This window comes from Amaranthus tricolor, chromosome 2, assembly GCF_026212465.1.
Source record: "Amaranthus tricolor cultivar Red isolate AtriRed21 chromosome 2, ASM2621246v1, whole genome shotgun sequence".
Classification (NCBI taxonomy): Eukaryota; Viridiplantae; Streptophyta; class Magnoliopsida; order Caryophyllales; family Amaranthaceae; genus Amaranthus; species Amaranthus tricolor.
In genome coordinates, this window is record NC_080048.1 from 6179010 (window position 1) to 6199417 (window position 20408).

At 33.6% G+C, this 20408-nt stretch overlaps 1 long non-coding RNA gene across 1 annotated transcript; it reads left to right on the forward strand.

The window, feature by feature from the left end:
• The first annotated feature begins 18348 nt into the window (after positions 1-18348).
• On the forward strand, positions 18349-19134 carry LOC130802596 (uncharacterized). Its single transcript, XR_009039779.1, has 3 exons — positions 18349-18470; positions 18558-18645; positions 18721-19134. It is a non-coding gene; the product is annotated as an uncharacterized LOC130802596 (long non-coding RNA).
• The last annotated feature ends 1274 nt before the right edge of the window (positions 19135-20408 follow it).

Sequence of the window (20408 nt, forward strand, 5' to 3'; positions counted from 1 at the left end):
TGTGAACTATATATATTTATAGACTAATGTCTTATACTTTCATGTGAGTTGTATTAGTGTATTACTAGCAGCCCGTTTGGTAGATGATAATAAACGGTGATAATGAGAATTAAAAATAGTGTAATTTTGGTTGAAAAATCTTTTGGCTACTTAGTAGCCATGCTTGTCACACTTCAATCATCTCATTTTCTACATAAAATTTATTCCAATGCATTACCATTGGGAGGGGTGGTATTAGGTGGTAGTGAAAATTTGTAAACAAAACTTTTTTTGTGATCAAAGTTTCATCACCATGAGAATGACATGAAACTTTTGATGAAATTTTACACTATAAATCATTCTTATCACCACAATTTTGTATCACTAACCAAATAGACCGTAGGAGTATTAATATATTATTATTAGTTTAATATTAGTCATATATGTATTGTGATATTCTAATTAATATGTAATTTGAGTAGTACTAGTCGTATTTGTAATATAATAGTCATATTAGTGTAATAATAATTGTATTAACATAATATAAATCGTATTTGTATAATAATACACTACAAATAACTATTGAATTAGCGAGGGGAATAGTTGGTCGTCCGTGGCGACGGCAAGGCGAGGGACGGATTACTCCCCAACTGAGAAAGTACTTTGGCGACGGGCTCCGTGGTCTCCAATCAGTCGCCAGAAGCATTTATTCTTTTCTTTATTTTAATAGTTGGCGACGGGTTGTATGGACGCCAATTAGTCGCCCAGAAAGACAATATTTTTTTATTTTTATTTTAATAGTGGGCGACGGGTTTTGGTGGTCGCCATATAGTCGCCAGGAAGACCAGAATTGTTTTTTTTTATTTTAATTGTTGGCGACGACGATCTTAATCGCCATTTCATCGCTAAGTTTTTTGTTTTGTATTTTTATTTTTTTTAAAATATAGGCGACGGAACGGTTGGAAGCCCTTTGGTTGCCGTATTTTTTTAATTTGAATTCGAAAAATGGCGACGGGTTTGTAATCCCCGTGTTGTCGCCATGTTTTGTATAAATAAGACGCAGAATTGTTATGCATTGTATATTTCGGAAACTAAAGAATTAGAAGAGGTTAGTGATTTTCTTATTCTATTATGTAGCTTGTTTTTTATCTTTACATGAGTTGTTTTATTCATTTTTATTATTTATATTTAATTTTTATTGTCATTAATTTGATTTAATTTTATTATTTAATTAGTACATATTTTATTTCCTTTGTTATTTACTTGAGTTTTTTATATTTTTTATTATTTTATATTTTATTTTTATTGTCATTAATTTGCTTTAATAATTTTTATTAGAATAATTATATTATTATCATATGTTGTTATTTTCATGAATTGTTTTATATATTTTTATTGTCATTAACTTACTTTACTAATCAGTTGAATAATTATATTATTATATTATATATAGGTGTTAAAAATGAATTTTAGGCAAGAAAGAAGTTGGATGTACAACCGAAGAAAAAATAAAAAGTTTAGTTTAAGATTTATGAGAGGGTTGGAAGAGTTTTTAGATTTTGCTCGTACAAAAAGCATGATTTCTGAGATTAAATGTCCTTGTAAAAAGTGTAAAAATTGTTGCTATAAGGAACCAGATGAAATAAGAGAACATCTAATGAGAAGAGGGTTTTTTGAAAATTACTATGAGTGGGAATATCATCAAAATACAGAGATAGGAACAACATCTGATGTTGTAGCGGTAGTGGGAGAGCAATCGTCAAACAATCCAAATCCATACTCACTGATGGTGCATGATGTAGTAGCTAGTGTATTTCTAGACACTTACCATCAGTTTCTTCCCTCCCAGTATGATGTAGTGTCAGTAGATAATGAACCACCGATACACGTTGACGAATATCCAAACCCTCAGTGTCGACAGTTCTTTGAACTGTTAAATTCTGTAAATAGTCCTTTATTTGAAGGTTGTAAAAATCACACAAAGATGTCTATTATTGGTCGACTTACAAACCTGAAGATAGACCATCGTCTCACTGAGAGGTGTTACGACGATATTTGTGCTATTGTGAACGAAGTGTTACCAGAACAGAATACGATGGTAAACAACTTCTATGAAACGAAAAAACAAATAGCTGCCCTTGGATTACCCGTTGAGAAGATATATTGTTGTCCTAACGGATGTATGATATATTAGGGGAATAATGCGAATGCAACTTGCTATTATATTTGTGAAACTTCTAGATGGAGAAGAAACAGTAAAGGTGATAAGGTTTCGCAGAAACAATTTCATTATTTCCCCCTGGGCCCCAGATTACAAAGATTGTATGCTTCAGAGGCAACAGCTAGGCATATGAGGTGGCATGCAGAGCACCGCACTAAAGATGGAGAGATGATACATCCGTCCGATGCTGAAGTGTGGTTGACATTTAACGACATGCATCCAGACTTTGCAATGGAGACTCAAAACGTGCGGCTTGGTCTTTATACAGAAGGTTTAACCCCTTTGGAAATTCCGGTCAACAGTATTCATCGTGGCCTGTCATTGTCACACCATACAATCTTCTGCCATGGATGTGCATGAAGAAGCCGTATATATTCTTGACCGTGATTGTCCCTGGGTTGAGTAATCCAAAGCACAAAATTGACTTATATCTTTAACCACTAATACAAGAGCTGAATATGTTGTGGGAGGAGGGTATTTGTACATTTGATGTGTCAAGAAAGGATAATTTCCAACTGCGAGCAACTTTAATGTGGACGATCAATGACTTTTCAGCTTATTCGATGTTGTTCGGGTGGAGTACTGTGGGCAGATATTCTTGCCCTTACTGCATGGATGATTCACAAGCCTTCTACCTTACGCATAGCAAGAAGATGTGTTTGTTTGACTTTTATACAAGGTTTTTAGATAGAAGTCATCCCTATAGGAGAAATAGAACAAATTTCAGATCAGGCGTTGTTGAGAAAAGAGATCCACATATTATTCAGACTGGACATGAATTGCTTGATGAATTAGACCAGTTTGGTTTTTTGAGAGTCAATGAAGAAGATGCACCGGAACATAATAAAGAGGTTAGTAAGTACTCTGCTGGATGGAAGAAGAGGAGCATATTCTGGGATTTGTCATATTGGAAAACGAACACGATTCGACATAATTTGGATGTTATGCACATAAAGAAGAATGTTTTTGATAACATTTTCAACACTTTGTTGTGTATGCCAAGTAAAAGAACGGATCACATAAAGGGTAGACACGATCTGCGTGAACTTGGTATACGTTCAGAATCGCATCCTATAGGTCCGTGTACTCTCAAACCTTTATAGAATTAATAATTAATAATAATTCATGTAATATGTTATTATGATTATATACAGGTACGTCTATTCCTAATGCTTCCTATACATTAAATGAACAACAGATATGTGCTTTGCTTTAATGGTTGAAGAGTATTAGATTTCTCGATGGTTATGTGTCCAATATGGCAAGGAATATTGACATGGCCAAGCATCAATTGTTCGGCATGAAAAGTCACGACTGTCATGTTTTCATGCAACGCTTAATTCCAATTGCATTTATAGAATTGCTACCGGTGAAGGTTTGGAAAGCTCTTACCGAATTGAGCTTATATTTTAGAAGTTTGACAACCACAAAGCTATGTGTGGAGGATTTGAGGAAGATGAAAGCAGATATTCCGGTTATCATCTGCAAACTAGAGAATAGATTTCCGCCCACATTCTTTGATAGCATGGAACACCTTCCTATCCATTTGGCATATGAGGCTAGGATTGCAGGACCGGTCCAATACAGATGGATGTATCTATTTGAGAGGTATATAAATCATATGTAATTATTTTTTTCATTATTCTAACGGTGAACTAATTTTTCCATACAGGTACATTAGACATTTGAAACTGAATGTGAAAAATAAAGCTCATGTTGAAGTGTTGATATGCAACGCCATTTTGAGCCACATGTGCGATGCAGGGTCAGAGACCTTCCTAGGAATGATGATGGAAGTTACAACAATGTTGTAACTGGTGTATTCACAATCTTCAGTCATCCAATAAGATTTCATGGAAAAGGAAAAGCATATATTTTGGATGAAAGAGATTACGAGATTGCCCATAGATACGTGCTAATGAACTGTCCAGATGTGGATGTATTTGTATCTGAGTTTAATAGTTCAATTCAAAGACATCAATCGAATTGGTCAAGTCAGAGGACTGAAGCGTTTGTGCAAGAGAATTTTACAAATGCGTTCAGAATAGCAGTATGTTGTTCATCTTTTACGTTAATTATGTATGTCAACATTACGTTAATTAAATTCATAAAGTTATTTTCATTTATCTGACAGGCAAGACAAGGATTATTCGAGGACCGAGTGAACAGTGACATTTTGACGCAGATGGCTGACGGACCACTTAAACATGCTCGGTGTTACAATGTCTGTTACACAAACGGATATAGATTCCATACAGTACTTTATGCATCAAATAAATATGCAGACAATAGTGGAGTGTGCGTCAAAGCTGCTGACAACAGTTGTGACGAAGAAGATTTTTATGGGCAATTGCTTGAAATTGTAGAGGTTGATTTGAATACCCTGGGATACCTATCAAAAGAGTAACGTTGTTCAAATGTCATTGGTATGACCCAACTACTACTGGAAATAGCCACGGAACAAATATTCATAAACGATATAAGTTAGTTGACATACATCAGGGTCGTTCGTATCGTTTATATGATCCATTTGTGTTGGCAAGTCAAGCATGTCAAGTATATTATCTTCCATATCTGAGTACAAGACAAAATTTAAAAGATTGGAGAGCGGTTTGCAAAGTCAAACAAAATAAATTTGACAAAGAAATAGAACAGGAATCCAAAGATGTTGCTTTCCAAGAAGAAAATAGAGACCGTATTGAAATTGAAGAAGATGTTTCCCAAACACCGCTTCTTAATCCATCTGGCGAAATTGTTCAACAGGTGCATGATAATGATGAAGATATTGAAGAAGATGTGGATCTTGTACTGTCAGAAAACGAAGAATCCGAAGATGAAGATGTTGAGAACAACGAGTATTTTAGTGATGAAGAGTAGTTTAATTATTTATATGTAATTATTTTAATATTTTGTAATATTTAATACAATTTTATTATATTCCTCCGAATTATTAATATTTTGTAGTAATAATAATAATAACAACAACAATAAGAATATATATATAACAACAATAATTATAATAACTATACTAATAATAATAATAATAATAATAATAATAATAATAACAATAATAATAACAATAATAATAATAACAATAATAATAATAACAACAACAACAACAACAACAACAACAACAACAACAACAACAATAATAATAATAATAATAATAATAATGGTAATAGTAATAATAGTAATGATGCAGCCGATTTTTTCCCTACTGCAGCACGCAAAAGTTTTCATTACCGAGGAGTTGGCGACGAACCAGCGACCGCCTATCTGGTCGCCAAACTGAAAAAGTCAAACTCTTGTCCTATCAGTCTAGGTGGCGACGAACCAGCGACGGACTCCTCGTCGCCAGTTCCCGATGAAAAAAACGTAATATTTTTTTTATTTTTTTTTATATTTTCGAATTATGGTATAACTTGAGCATGTCTAATGTTATTTTTACCAAGGATTTTTTTTTGCTATTTTTAAATGTAATTTTCGAATTACTTTAATACTATACGTAGTAATGTTTAGTTTGGGATGATAAAATTCATTACGTAGATAGAAATGTTCATTTAATTGAATATTAGTTGTAGAATATGTCAATTGGGACATTTTATGGTATACATGAGATTGATTTTAGTTGAAAATAATATTAGGGTTTGAAATAAATATTATAGGCAAAATGAGCAGCGACCTTAATGATTAGGCTAGCGACATCTTCTTGAATAATTTGTCGACTAGCAACGACAACAACAGCGATGAAGACAACAGTAACCGAGTTCATGTGAGTAGTGAAAATACTCCAAGTGATTCCATACATAATATGGAAGAGGATGATGGAGACGATCCTCGTCCGAATCTTCCATGGCTACCAACCATAAACAAGTAAATATTTTTATAATCTTATTATCATTAATATTTTTTCAATATTAAAATTTCATTGTAAACTAATTTAGTTAATTACTGTAAGATTTAATCCGATATCCGGGAATACCATTGCATCAAAAATAAGGGTTTCCTCTAATTATAGACAAGATGTCGAAGGTAGTAGTTGGAAGGGTGTGACCAAACCCACCAAAGATTTTTATTTTAATGAATTTAAGGTAAAATTATTATTTAGTTGTTTATTTTCAGACTTTTTATATATAAATTATTTTAAGTATTTTATTTGATGAAACATTTATGTATTTAGAAACAATACAAATGGGACCTCGCCTCGAACATTTCTGTAACACCCCGTAATTTATCGGGTTTAAAAGTAAATAAAATATAATAAAATAAAATATAACAAAAATAAAATAAATAAGTGATATTAAATTATATTATTTTACATAGTTAATTATAAGTAATAAAGTAGGTTAATTTTAACGATAACAAGTTTTATCGCGTACGATGTTATCGCGTGACGTTTCTTGCTGTTTTAACAATAGTATAATAATTGTTTAATTAATTAATTAATAAAAAAAATTAAATAGGGGAAGGGGAAGAGGCAGCCGGTTGTGAAGTGTAAGGGGAGGAGTTTTGTAACTCCTCTCATAAGTGTGAATTATGACACTTAAAGCCATCCATTAAATTGCCTATTAATCCTTAAGCTTCAATTTAAATTCCTCACATTCCTAATCACATTTTAATCTTCTTAGTGAGAAAAAAATTCAGAAAAAAATATTCCCCTTGTTGTTGTTCTTGGTTTCGGCTCAAGAAGAAAAAAAAAACATTTTCTTTGCTCAATCCAATCTTCTAATCAAAGGGTAAGTGAAGTTGTTAATTACTATTTTTATTTATAAGAAATTTTAGTATGAGATTACATAATCTTCTTTCTTTTTATGATGATATCCTATGACTTATTAGGAGGATTGAGTATTTTATATAAGTTTTCTTTAATAAGCATTTGATAAAATTGTTTTGTTAAAAGGATTAAATCCTATTTCTATTATATAAAATTTTCCTTGATTGCATTCTTTAACAAAGCTTAAATTTGTTATAAGAATAAAGTCTATTCACAGGTTAAAATGGATTTATTTTACAATTTATATTTCTCTAGCAAGATTTTAGTTTGTTACTAGAAATTTTAAGTGTAAGAATTAAGTAAAGTAGGTATCCATGAGTTTATAAATTCTTTAACAAAATTTGATTTGGTTAAAGGGATTGTCCTTATATATATGTTTTGATTAAAAAAAATGATGATATTTGATTCTCTACAAAATTTTAATTTGATAAGAGAATCAAGTATTTAATTTAATTATCATGGGTTATGAAACTTTAATTGCTCTTGAAGAATCTTGTGGATGAGTATATCTTAAGTTGCTAGTTTTATGTTTTTGATGATGGTTTAGATTGTTGATGGGGATTTTATGTATGGTTACCTGTGTGGAAATATCAAGTGGATTGTGTGATAGGAGATTTGGTTTTATTTGTTTTATTTTAGTAAAATGTAAATTTGGTTTTTGGTTAGGTGTATTTTGGTATGGAGATTTAAAAAGGATTAAATAATTTAAATAGAAAAAAAAATATATATATAAAATAAAAATAATTTAAGTAGAACGAATTTCGGACAGCAGCTGCTGCCTCGGTAGTGGCGCCCCGATCCGAGTATCGGGTATGTTTCGTTGTGGTTTATTTAACCGATGCGTTTTTAAAACTCGTTAAAACGCTTAAAATAATTAAAAATAGTAATCGGATGCTAGAAATTATGAAATTTGGTACCCAAGATAATTGATGTGTTCCGGACGCAGTGGTGAAATCGGATTTTTAATTTGAATTTTCTAAACTGTCCAATTTGGCCATAAAAGTTTCTGGTCAAAATGGGAATTTTGGAGGGATCATGAATTGGATGAAAACATTTGAAATTATCAAGTCTTTGTGATATTTTAGTAGTATGGACTGGATTGTTGTGTAAACCCGTTATTAAACGTGGTCGTTTTGTGTGTTTGTTAATTAGGACCTCGATTCATAAGAGGGTGAAATTCTTGACGTGCGTAAACGTCGTTTGGATTTGCTGTGCTTAAAGGTACACGCTTAGACCATACTGTTTACTTGGTTGTGCAAGTGATGTTGTTTTATTCCTAATCAAGGCATTGTAATCACATAAGGATTAGACACCTCAAATAATATGAAATGATTATGTGGAAATTGAGAATTTATGGATATGTTACCCAAAAGGGTTAACAAATAAATTGGAAAATTATCAACTATTTTTCCCATGGCATTCAGGGATCTTTATGGTCACCATGGGGGTATGCATACTTAGCCTTTGGCGACCCGAACAGGACGGGCAACGTCTTAGGTAGGTGGTTGCCTTGGGATTAGCTCTCCCATGTGTATTCCACCAAAACAAATTGGAAATATGACTTGTACGACCCGAACATGACGGGCAACGTTACAAGGTTGAAAATAATGAATAAAGATTACATAATAGAGCCTTTGCATGCTAGGGTAAACACAATGCTTGTATTCAACCTGTTTAGTATATGTATGAAGTCTCTGACGTGTATTGGTTGTTCTTTGGAACCTGCTACGTGTTATCATACGACGTGCAGCAGGTTAATTGCAGGAGGGGGGGCTGGAGTGAGGATTCAGCTTAGAACCCGTAACTATCAAGTCTAGACTTACTTTGTAATGAGTCTAAATAATTCAGCTTATGTAACCAAAGTTTGTGATGTTTTCTTTTATCTCGTACAATTTTAGTTAGTCTAGAGGCCGATGGGCTCTCGAGTTGTATGTAAAGACTTCCGCTGTTTGTTTGGTTTTGTTTTGTTTAGCGCTATTTTCTTTGTTGACCATATTCCTTTACCGTTGGAACGTTGACGATCCGAGTAAGGATGAGTTTTCTTGCGTCCGTTTGTGAGCCGGATTCATGTTCTCACATGATATTCCAGGTCACTTAAACCGGGCCGTTACAATTTCGTTCGGAGGTCATGGGAGGAAAAAGCCGCGAAGCGCTATGCAGATATGCTTTTCAAATGGCGCAGGATGTTGAAAAGCAAGCCTGATTTTAAACCTCCTTCCATCAATAATGAGACCTGGGTGCGATGGAAGGCTGATTGGGCACGCCCAGATAATAAAGCTGTTTCGGCTAGGAATTCCTCCAATCGACGTGGAGTTAGAGACAAAGCTGAAGCCACCCTTATCGGTGGCTCAATCCCGCACGCCGGAACAATGCGGGATTTGGTGAGTATTTAGTTAATTAAGTAGTATTATATTGAATTTTTTTATTATCTTTTTTTAATTTTAAATCGTTTTTTTAAATATTTCAGGAACAATCGAAAGGTTAAAGACCCACAGCCTATGAAATATTTACACGAACACATGGGGTCATTGACACTGAAACAGGGAATTGTTCCCAATGGACTAATAGCAAGTCACAAAAAGTTAACGTAATAATTTATTAAACTTGTTTATTTCTTTTTTTAAGTATCAATTAATACTTTGTTTATTGGTAATTGATTTCTTTGTTTTATTGAAGGATGAATATCGTTCTTTGATGGAGGAGCATCCAACCCGCGACCCAAGTCAAATTTGGTTGGATGCTATAAAAATGTAGAAAGCGGGTCAAGAAAAAAAAACAAAAAAAGCAAAGAGGTATTTGTGGTTGGGTCCGCCTCTCAAATTATTTATCCTCCTGAGCCAACGGATATTCCGTCTTCTTAGCCTGCACAACCTGATTATGATGCCATTATTCAACAAAGGTTTGCGGATTTAGAAGCACGGCAAATGGAGTTCAATAATCAATTATGGGAAGCGGTATGAATGGGAAGCGGTATGAATGGGAAATGCTCAAACTGCCTATAAGACTCACTAAAGGCTGACTGAACAAATTCAAAGAGAACGAGAACTCTTTTTGAAATTCATTCAATCGCATCTCAATTTGTATCAACCCCTTCCTCCACCTCCTCCAAATGAATGATTAAATATATGCAATTTTTGTGACTTTGTAAATAAACTTTAGTTTTATATATAATATTTCCAACTCTTTTATTTTTATTTATTTGTTTTATGTATATATATTTTTATCTTAATATTACAACTAATATAAAATATATATAAATATATAAATATATATATATATATATATATATACACACACACACACACACACACACACACACACACACACACACACACACATATATATATATATACACACACACACACACACACACACACACACACACACACACACACACATATATATATATATATATATATATATATATATATATATATATATATATATATATATATATACATATATATATATATATACATATATATATATATACATATATATATATATATATATACATATATATATATATATATATACATATATATATATATATATACATATATATATATATATATATATATATATATATATATATATATATATACACGTATATGTATATATATATATACGTATATGTATATGTATATATATATATATATATATATATATATATATATATATATATATATATATATATATATATATATATTTATATATATATATATAGCGACAAAATAGCGACGACAAGGTGGTCGCCTACACCAAGCGACGAATTGGCTATGAGATCTTGGTCGCCAAATAGGCGACGGGCGGCTGGTCGCCAGGTGGTCGCGGACGCTGGCGAGGAGACTTTTTGTCGCCATGTCAGATAGCTCTTGGGCGATGGAAGAGGCGTCGCCAGCTGGTCGCCAATTTTTTCTGAGAAAAAGGCGAGGAAATGGCGTCCATTTTTGAATTAACGACGAACGAAAAGGCGATCGCCATGGAGCCCGTCGCCCGGCCCACTTTCTGACCAATTAGCTATCAAATGGCGACGAAATGCGTTGTCGCCAATTCAATCGTTATTTGTACCGATAATCGTATTAGTATATAATTAGAATAATATAATTTGTTGTATTAGTATTGTATTTGTCATATTAGTGCAATATGAGGTTTATTAGTATTGTGTTAATCCTATTAATGCATGATTAGTATAACATTCTTCATATTAGTTTGGTATTAGTCGTATTTGTATTGTAACACCCCGTAAATTATCGGGTTTAAAAATAAATAAAATATAATAAAATAAAGTATAAAAAAATAAAATAAATAAGTAATATTGAATTATATTATTTTACATGGTTAATTATAAGAAACGAAGTAAGTTTATTTAACGGTAACGCGTTTTATCGCATACGTTGTTATTTCGTAATATTTATTTTCTGCTTTTAACAAAAAAAAAATAGACAATAATATAATTAATTAATTAATTAATTAAAAAAAATAAAAGATTAGGGAAGGGGAAGGGTGACGGTTGTGTGAAGGAATGGGAGGAGCCTTGTAACTCCTCTCATAAGTGTGTATTAAGGCACATTAAGCTCATCCCTTAATTGCCTATTAATCCTTTTGAAAACCATTTGAGTTCTTCACCCTTCTAAGCTTCCAATTGAACAAAAAAAAATCAGAAAAATTCTCTCCTTTGGGCTTTTGATTCGGCATTTCAAGAAAAAAAAAATTGTTCTCTTGTTCTTCCATTCACTCTTTTGATCAAAGAGGTAAGTTTAATTGAATTGCTAGTTATAGATTTTATATACAAGGTTTTCTAAGATGAATTACATTTTATGTATGATGATATCCTATGACTTTGAGGAGGATTGAGTATATTTTTATGTAATTTTCTTTAACAATCCTTTAATAAACCTTAATTTTGTTAAAAGGATTAAGTTATGTTCTTGATTTATATTCTTTAACAAAGTTTAAATTTTTTATAAGAATTGAGTTTTGTTGATCTTCAAATAAATTTCTTTTATGGTTTAAATTTCTCTAACTAAATTTCAATTTGTTAGTAGAAATTAAGTTGGTATGGATTAAGTTATGTAGTCATCCAAGGGTTTAATAATCCTTTAGCAAAATTTGATTTACTTGAAGGATTGTGTTATATTTATATATATGTGTGTCTTGATTTAAATGGGTGATTTAGTTTTGTAATTCTCTACAAAATTTAATTTGTTAGGAGAATTAAGTATTTAATTTAGTTATCATAATTTATGAAATTTCAAGTCTCTTGAAGGATTTTGTGAATGTGACCTTGCAAGAGTTATTTTGGTCTGAGATTTAAAAAGGGTTGATAATGTATATATAAACTAATAATAATAATGAATAAAAAAAAATAATAATAATATATAAATGTAGGCGGCAGCAGCTGTTCCGCCTCGTTAGAGGTACCGACTCGGAAACGTTAGTCGTTTTCCGTTGTTTTAAGCACCGTTGCGTTAAAAAACTCGTTAAACGCTTAAAATAACTAAAAATAGTAAATGGATGTTACAAATTATGAAATTTGGTACCCAAGGTAATTGACGCGTTTCGAACGCAACGGTGAAGTCGGATTTTTCATTTGAATTTCCTAAACTGTCTGAAGTGGCCAATAAAGTTTCTGGTCAGAAATTAATTTTTGGAATCATTGGAAATTGGATGAAAACATTTAAAATTATCAAGTCTTAGTGATATCTTAGTGGTATGGAGTGGATTAAATGTGTAAACACGATCTAATATGTCATCGTTTTGTGTGTGTTATATAGGACCTCGATTTATAAGAGGGCGAAATTCCTATTGTGCTTGAGCAACGTGTGTTTGCAGCGTTTAAGGTACACGCTTAGACCATACTATTTATATGGTTGTGCAAGTAGTGTTGTTTCATTTCTAATCGAGGCATTGTAAATCACATAAGGATTAGACACCTCAAATAATATGAAATAATTAATTGGAAATTGAGAATTTATGTGTTTGTCACCCAAAGGGGTTGACGTTTGGTTATGTTACCCAAAGGGGTTAACGATTGGTTTGGATTATTATAATTATTGTTCCCATGACAGTTTTGGATCATTACGGTCACCATGGGGGTATGCATACTTTAGCCTTTGGCGACCCGAACAGGACGGGCAACGTCTTAGGTCGGTGGTTGCCTTGGGATTAGCTCTCCCAAGTGTATTCCACCAAAAATATTTGAATTTATACTTGAACGACCCGAACAGGACGGGCAACGTTACAAGTTGGAATTATCTAAAAGAAATAAATGGTGTATACTTGAACGACCCGAACAGGACGGGCAACGTTACAAGATTGGAGATATTGAATAATGAATATATATTAGAGCCTTTGCATGCTAGGATAAACACAATGCTTGTATTCAACCTGTTTGACATATGTATGAAGTCTCTGACGTGTATTGGTTGTTCTTTGGAACCTGCTACGTGTTGTCATACGACGTGCAGTAGGTTGATTGCAGGTGGGGGGCTGGAGTGAGGACTCAGCTTAGAACCCGTAACCATCAAGACTAAGATATATTTTGTAATAAGTTTATGAGTCGAAATAACTCGGTTTATGTAACGAAAGTTTATGACGTTTTTCTTTCTATTTCGTACAACTTTTTAGCTAGTCTAGAGGCCGCTAGGCTCTCGAGTTGTATGTAAAGACTTCCGCTGACTTGTTTTCTTTGTTTGGCGTTGTTTCTTGCGTTGACCATATTCCTTTACCGTTGGAACGTTGACGATCCGAGTAAAAAAAAATAATTTTATTTGTGTCCGTTTGTGAACCGGAATCATGTTTTCATATGATTTTTCGGGTCACTTAAACCGGGCCGTTACATGTATAGTATTAGTCTTATTACTATATTTGTGTAAGGAGTATAATATTAGTCGAATTTGTATAGTACTAGTCGTATTAGCATAATATTAATTAGTCGTATTATAATATTATTAGTCGTATTAGTATTGAATTAGCTGTATTGATATATAATTAGTATTGAATTAGTTATATTAGTGTTACATTAGGTGTATTAGTATTGTATTATTTGTATTCATATATAAGTTGTATAATATTACTTTTATATTGTATTAGTTTAGTATTAGTCGTATTTTTGTCGTTTTAGACATATTAGTATACTATTAGTCAGTATCTACTATTAAAATGGTGGGTTGTGTATTATTTTTTGACATTTGAATACAAAAGGAAAAATTTGAATTTACTATCAATTTATAACCAATCAACGACTAACTCTAAAAGACAACTAAAATTTGAAAAAAAAAAAAAAAAAGGTGGTCGCCATCTGGTCGCAATTGGCGACCACCCATGTCTAATCGTAATCTGGTCATAAATGGCGACTAATTGCGTATCAATCATTGATCTACTACTCCCTTTCATCCCCTTTGTTTTTCCTATTTTAAAATTTTTGTTTGACGAGAAGCTTGTACATGATTATTCGTAAATATCTACTAATATATTAATGTAAAATCTTATAATTGTTTTGATATATAATACTTACATATTAAAATTTGAAAAAAAAAAGTATAATCTAGTTTATCCACTAGTTGGTTGATCCTAACTAATGTTAAATACTTACTAGTTACTTCAACCCTAGCTAATTAAAAGTGTTTTCAGACTTCCATTTGGCAAAATACAACATTCTACAGAATTTTCATATCATTAAATTAGTTCATGGAAGACAAAATCTAGAGAGTAAAAGAAAAAGACATTAGAATTTACTCATGGGGTCCTTCAGCAAAGTGAAGAGCCATCCCGAATATAACAGAGAAAACTAGAATTTCACAAAACGACATCGTAAAACTTCCTATTTCTATCCTAACTAAAACTTCTCATGTTTGATCAAATATCTCATTTGATTTTATATGCTTTGTCAACATACTATTTTATTAAAAATTATGTTAACAAAACTTACATTAATACTAACCTAACAAAAGCACAAATAATTATATTTTAATTTATATTTTCTTAGGTTTTTTTTAGTTGCTACAGATAGTGATAATAAAACACAAAAAAAATTAACACAAATTCATAAATAAGACTCTTTCAGGGTGAAACATCTCCATTGAGCTGACCCATGTATATTTAGAGGTGTTTGGTATGGGTTTTCTTAAGTCTATATAAGGGATTTACTTAATTATTACATTAGTTCTTGTTTGGTATGAGATTGGATAACTCAATCCATTATCAAAGGTATTGAATACTCTTACTTTGTTTTCATTATATTGTGACCAATAATAATTTTCTTTTCTTCTCATTTTGTAATATTGCTTCATTGTAAACTTCAAATTATCATCATCCTCCTCTCTTGATCTTCAACAGGTTTTTATGTGATGGTGGGACAATTGTTATACTGGTGATTGAAAAAAGTCGAATTTTGAGAAAATGACGTAAATGATGTGTACATGCTTTTCTTTTTTATTTATTTATTTTTTTTTTCTTACCTTTCTTTATAGAATCTATTCCCAATCTATGGCCAAAATAAAAAAAAATTCCCACTTTCCTTAAAATGGGAAAGTATTTCCAAGTTTACCGTCCACGTAGGATTGCTTTGAGAATTTTTTTTTTTTTTTTAATAAAACCGCTACATGAAATGGCGGTTTTATTCATGCATCTGAAGTAAAACGCCATCTGAGATGGCGGTTTGGTTAAGTGAATTTTTTTTTTTAAAAAAAAAAAAAAAATTAATATGTGGAGTAAACATTTCTTCAACATTTTTCACAATTCATTTTGCTCTTCTTGCTTCTTGCCGGTATAACCCTAAAAAAAAAAATTTCTTCACTCTCATTTACTTTAAATTTACAATTACTCTCATTCCACTAAACTAATCAACTACATTCCCATCTTCTCCTTGTGTACTAGTTTATTTTCATCCTCATTTAAGGTATGAATAAAACCCTAATTTTTGTTCAATATGCAAATTGTTTATTTTGTTCATTATTGTTTTGAATTGAAGTTATAAAAACGTTAAATGTTTGTTACATTCTATTGTTTTCATGATTTATGCTTACGTTTTACACATTTGTAGTTGAATTTTAGGATTTGTTTTGTATGCATATAAAGTGTTTGATGAAATGCTTCAATGAAAGTTTATTACTTTGTAGGGTTAGTTTAATGGTTTTTGTATATATTCATGCTATTTTTAGCTACTAGGGGTGAAATGAACTTTCTAACAAGTGTTGTAATACCTTAATATCACAAATTCTTGTATTCAAATTTACACTTCCCTTACTCACATTCAACAATTAAGTGTATGTGAAATCAAATGAAAAATATGTTTGTACTTGCAGAATATGGATCATTATCCCGTTATAGTGTATTGGGGTGGGGAAGTAAGTTATACTGGATCCGATGGAGGATTAAATACAGTGATGTTTATCCATCGTCAAAATACGACTTTTGAGGTGTTTGTTAGCAAAGTGTATGATGTAATTGGTTGTGATCGCAACTCTTATATGTTAAAAATGGAGATGAAATACCCGGTGACTGGGAAAAATGTGTTAGTCCCTATGAAGAATGATGAAAGCATAAGTGCTCTTGCTTATGCGGCATCACAAGCCCCTGGAACGGCAATGGAGGTTTATGTTGAATTGGTTGCAAATTTGGATAATGCGAGGGAAGTCATGACTAGCATGGAACTTCCAGAATCAGGTCCTAGTGTACGCCATGATACATTCACAGAAATGTTAAGTAACCCGAATTACGTTAGTGAGCACTTGGATGAGTTTACCTCTCCAACTCATTCACGTGGCATTGGTGGTGGTGTAATGAACACCTTTTCCACGAGTCACTTGGGTAGGCTTAATGCGAACGAGGTTGACTCTTTAGATCAGGAGGATGAGCATATTGATTCTGATTCAGAAGAGGATGATGAAAGAAGAGAAGCTCTAGATGCAGCGATTAGAGATGGTGCTCCATCTCAAGATTGGCTTAGAATTGATGAGGTTGATCAAAGATTGATTGATGCATGGATGACCTGGAACGATGACAACTCCATGAATGAAAATGGAGACTTTAGGATAGGGCAAGAGTTTAGCTCCTTAGACCACCTTAAGAAGAATGTTAAAGCATGGGCGATTTCTAACAATAGAAACTTCCGTGTAATTGAGTCGGAGCCTTCAAAGTACGTTGTCCAATGCACTAATGCGGAGGATATAGGTTGTGAATGGAGGATGCGAGCTGTTATGACCGCAACGGGTTCATTTAAGATTGTGCGATACAAGGGTCATAATCAAGATTGCTCAGTACATTACAGTGATGACCATCCCCTCCTTACTTCTGAATTTGTTGCTGATCTTATCGTGGATATGATTAGAGTTGATCCAGCGTTTAAGGTGAAGTCAATCGTTAATTTTGTAAAAAATAAATACGGATTTGTAATAACATATAAGAGAGCTTGGTTGGCCAAAAATAAGGCTATAACAAAAGTGTTTGGGGATTGGGATAAGTCCTTTGAGGAGCTTCCAACGTACATGCAGGCATTAATGCAATCTAATCCAGGAACAGTGGTGCAATGGGAAGTCCAACCGACAATGGATCCTACCAAAGTGATCTTTCAGCGAATTTTCTGGGCTTTCGGACCATCCATTAAGGGTTTTCCTCACTGTCGTCCCCTTATTTCTATAGATGGTACACATTTGTATGGAAAGTACAGAGGCACACTTATGATTGCTATGTCGATAGATGCAAATTCTCAATTGTTCCCACTTGCCTTTGCCGTTGTGGAGGGAGAGAGCAACGACACATGGACTTGGTTCTTGGATTGTATAAGGCATTATGTTACTAAAAGGGACGACTTATGTGTTATATCTGATCGTCACAAGGGAATTTTGCATGCAATGAACAGAGTTGGAAAAGGTTGGGAAGAACCATATGCATTCCATCAATTTTGTAAACGTCATCTAGCTTCAAACGTGCATAAGAAGTTTAAAAACATAGCGGTTAAGAACTTATTTGGAAAAGCTTCTGAACAGACAAAGATTCGGAAGTATAATTTCTACATGAATCGCCTTAAAGAGCTTAATGAGGACGCGTACAAGTACTTAGTGGATGGTTCTATTCCTGAGCGCCAATGGACTTTGATTCATGACGGTGGGCATCGATATGGAGTGAGAACTATAAACATGTCTGAAGCGTTCAACGGCGTTATGAAAGGGGCCAAGTCACTCCAAATCACTTCATTAGTTAGGATGACATTCTTCCGGGTAAACGAATACTTTGCCACAAGGAGGGATCTAAGGAGAAACAAATTAGACAATGGACATGTGTATACGAAGAAACCAAGTGATACGATTGATAAGAATGCTGAAAAAGCACGCTTTCATGATGTTAGGATATATGGGAGCACATTCATATAGGGAGGCCAATTATTCGGACGGTTCAACCGGATGGGCAAAATGATCAGGAAGATGACGCAGATGATTTTGAACCGATATTAGGGTCACAGCATCGGCGCGGGGTGGATCCTTTGGCAGTAAGGTAGCAACACTCAATTCACTATTCAAATTCATAATTTCACTATTTTATGATAGATGAAAATGTTAATCAATGTTTATTTGTTTGCAGCTGGCTTCGCGTATATCTTTCGAGATCCCACTCCCCACATACTCTCGTCTACTACAGGGACGCACTAGATCGACAACGGGACGAGCAGGTTAGTAACATTTACTATTTGTATTAGTTATGAATAAATTGTATACATTACTAAGCATATTGATTTCTATTACAGATGACATGACAGCCTTACACAGCGGCTAAGATGGAAGCTTTACCGCACATATGTACATCGGGCCACGAGATTTGGAGATCGCGTTGTCCTCTTATTTGCTTTGACATCGTCGAGCTACATCTACCGGATCGTGTCATGCGTCAATTCGGTTTGGAGCAAGTAATCCCGCAAGCCTGTGACACCCAACCTCAACTACATACGATCGATCGGAGGACTGGGGACAAGAACTACCTCGTACGACATAGATCGCATGTAGATGCGTGGAACGACCGAGCATCTACATTGGTTGGAGGAGATAACTTCACAGGTCATAGCTCTGCTATGTACATGAGTTGGTACAGGCGCATCTCGATATTACGCCTAACGAACACCGCATTTGCGCAGCTAGGATCACATTACCATCCGACATCTACGTTTCTGGTACGTTTTCTTTCAACACTCATAACAAATAGTAATAGTTTTAAGTAACTCTTTTAACAATATAATGATAACAAACAGGCTGAGCGCATCCGATCGGTGCTCATACAATGTAATGACACGATTCAAGGGGCCGCTACATCGCCAGTTGACGTGGAGTATCGGCTATGTTCTCAGACCTTAGGCTCCATTAACGCGTCGTTGACCGATGCATTGAGTCAAGCGGGTTATGAGTACCTCATACCGACTCCACCCGTCATTGGCGAGGTAGATGACGCATTCCACACTCCTTCTCCAAGGAGTTCAGCCCATCGAGGTAGCTCTTCCGGAGGATCCAGTTCTCGGTCCACAAGAGGCCACCAGCGTTCATCTACTCGAGGTCGGTCTTCCAGATCGCCATCGACATCCGCTACTACGTCGCCGTTCGTTCCCCCGTCTTCCATCAACACTCCTCCTCCACATCCATCGCCTCCGCAAAGGATTATCACATATCAGCGTGCTAGTCAACGACGAGCTCCTGCTCTTAATGTCATTGCGGAGGTTGATGAGTTCACACCATCATCATCCACCGGTGCGCAAAACAAAAGGGGCCGGAGGTTGTAGTTTAACAAACTTTGTATATTCTTATATGACTTGAACTTCTTGTATGAGTTTCCATAATTGTAATATATCTTTGTATTATTTTCATATTTATTTTTTTTAGAACAAACCGGTTCGTAATTGATTATTATGGAATTGATGGTATTGAACTACTTTAATGCATGTTGCGTTCAATATTTTAAAATGAAAGAAAAAAAAAAATCAGGCCACAAGCAAACCGCCACATGAAGTGGCGGTTTACCTGGACCAAACCGCCACCTGAGATGGCGGTTTGCCTTCACCAAACCGCCACTTCATGTGGCGTTTTTGTGCTTAAGGCAAACCGCCATCTCAAGTGGCAGTTTTGTCTGAAAAAATAAAAAAAAAAAAAAATTTTCCACGTGGACGGTATTGTGGGAAATAATTTCCCAAAAAATGCAAAGTGGGAATTAATCTGTTTTTTAGCATTAATCTGGGAATAGACTCTTCTTTATACCAAATAATATTTAATAATAACACTTGACCACAATATTCTTACTCTTTTTAATAAATTCTCTTTCCATTATATTTTCATATCTAATACCAAACATTCTTAAAGTGATTATTTACTATTTGAAAGTGATTAATCCAAGAAATATAAGCTATTTATACAAATTTGTTTTATGGTAAGATAATCTCATACAAAACTTGAT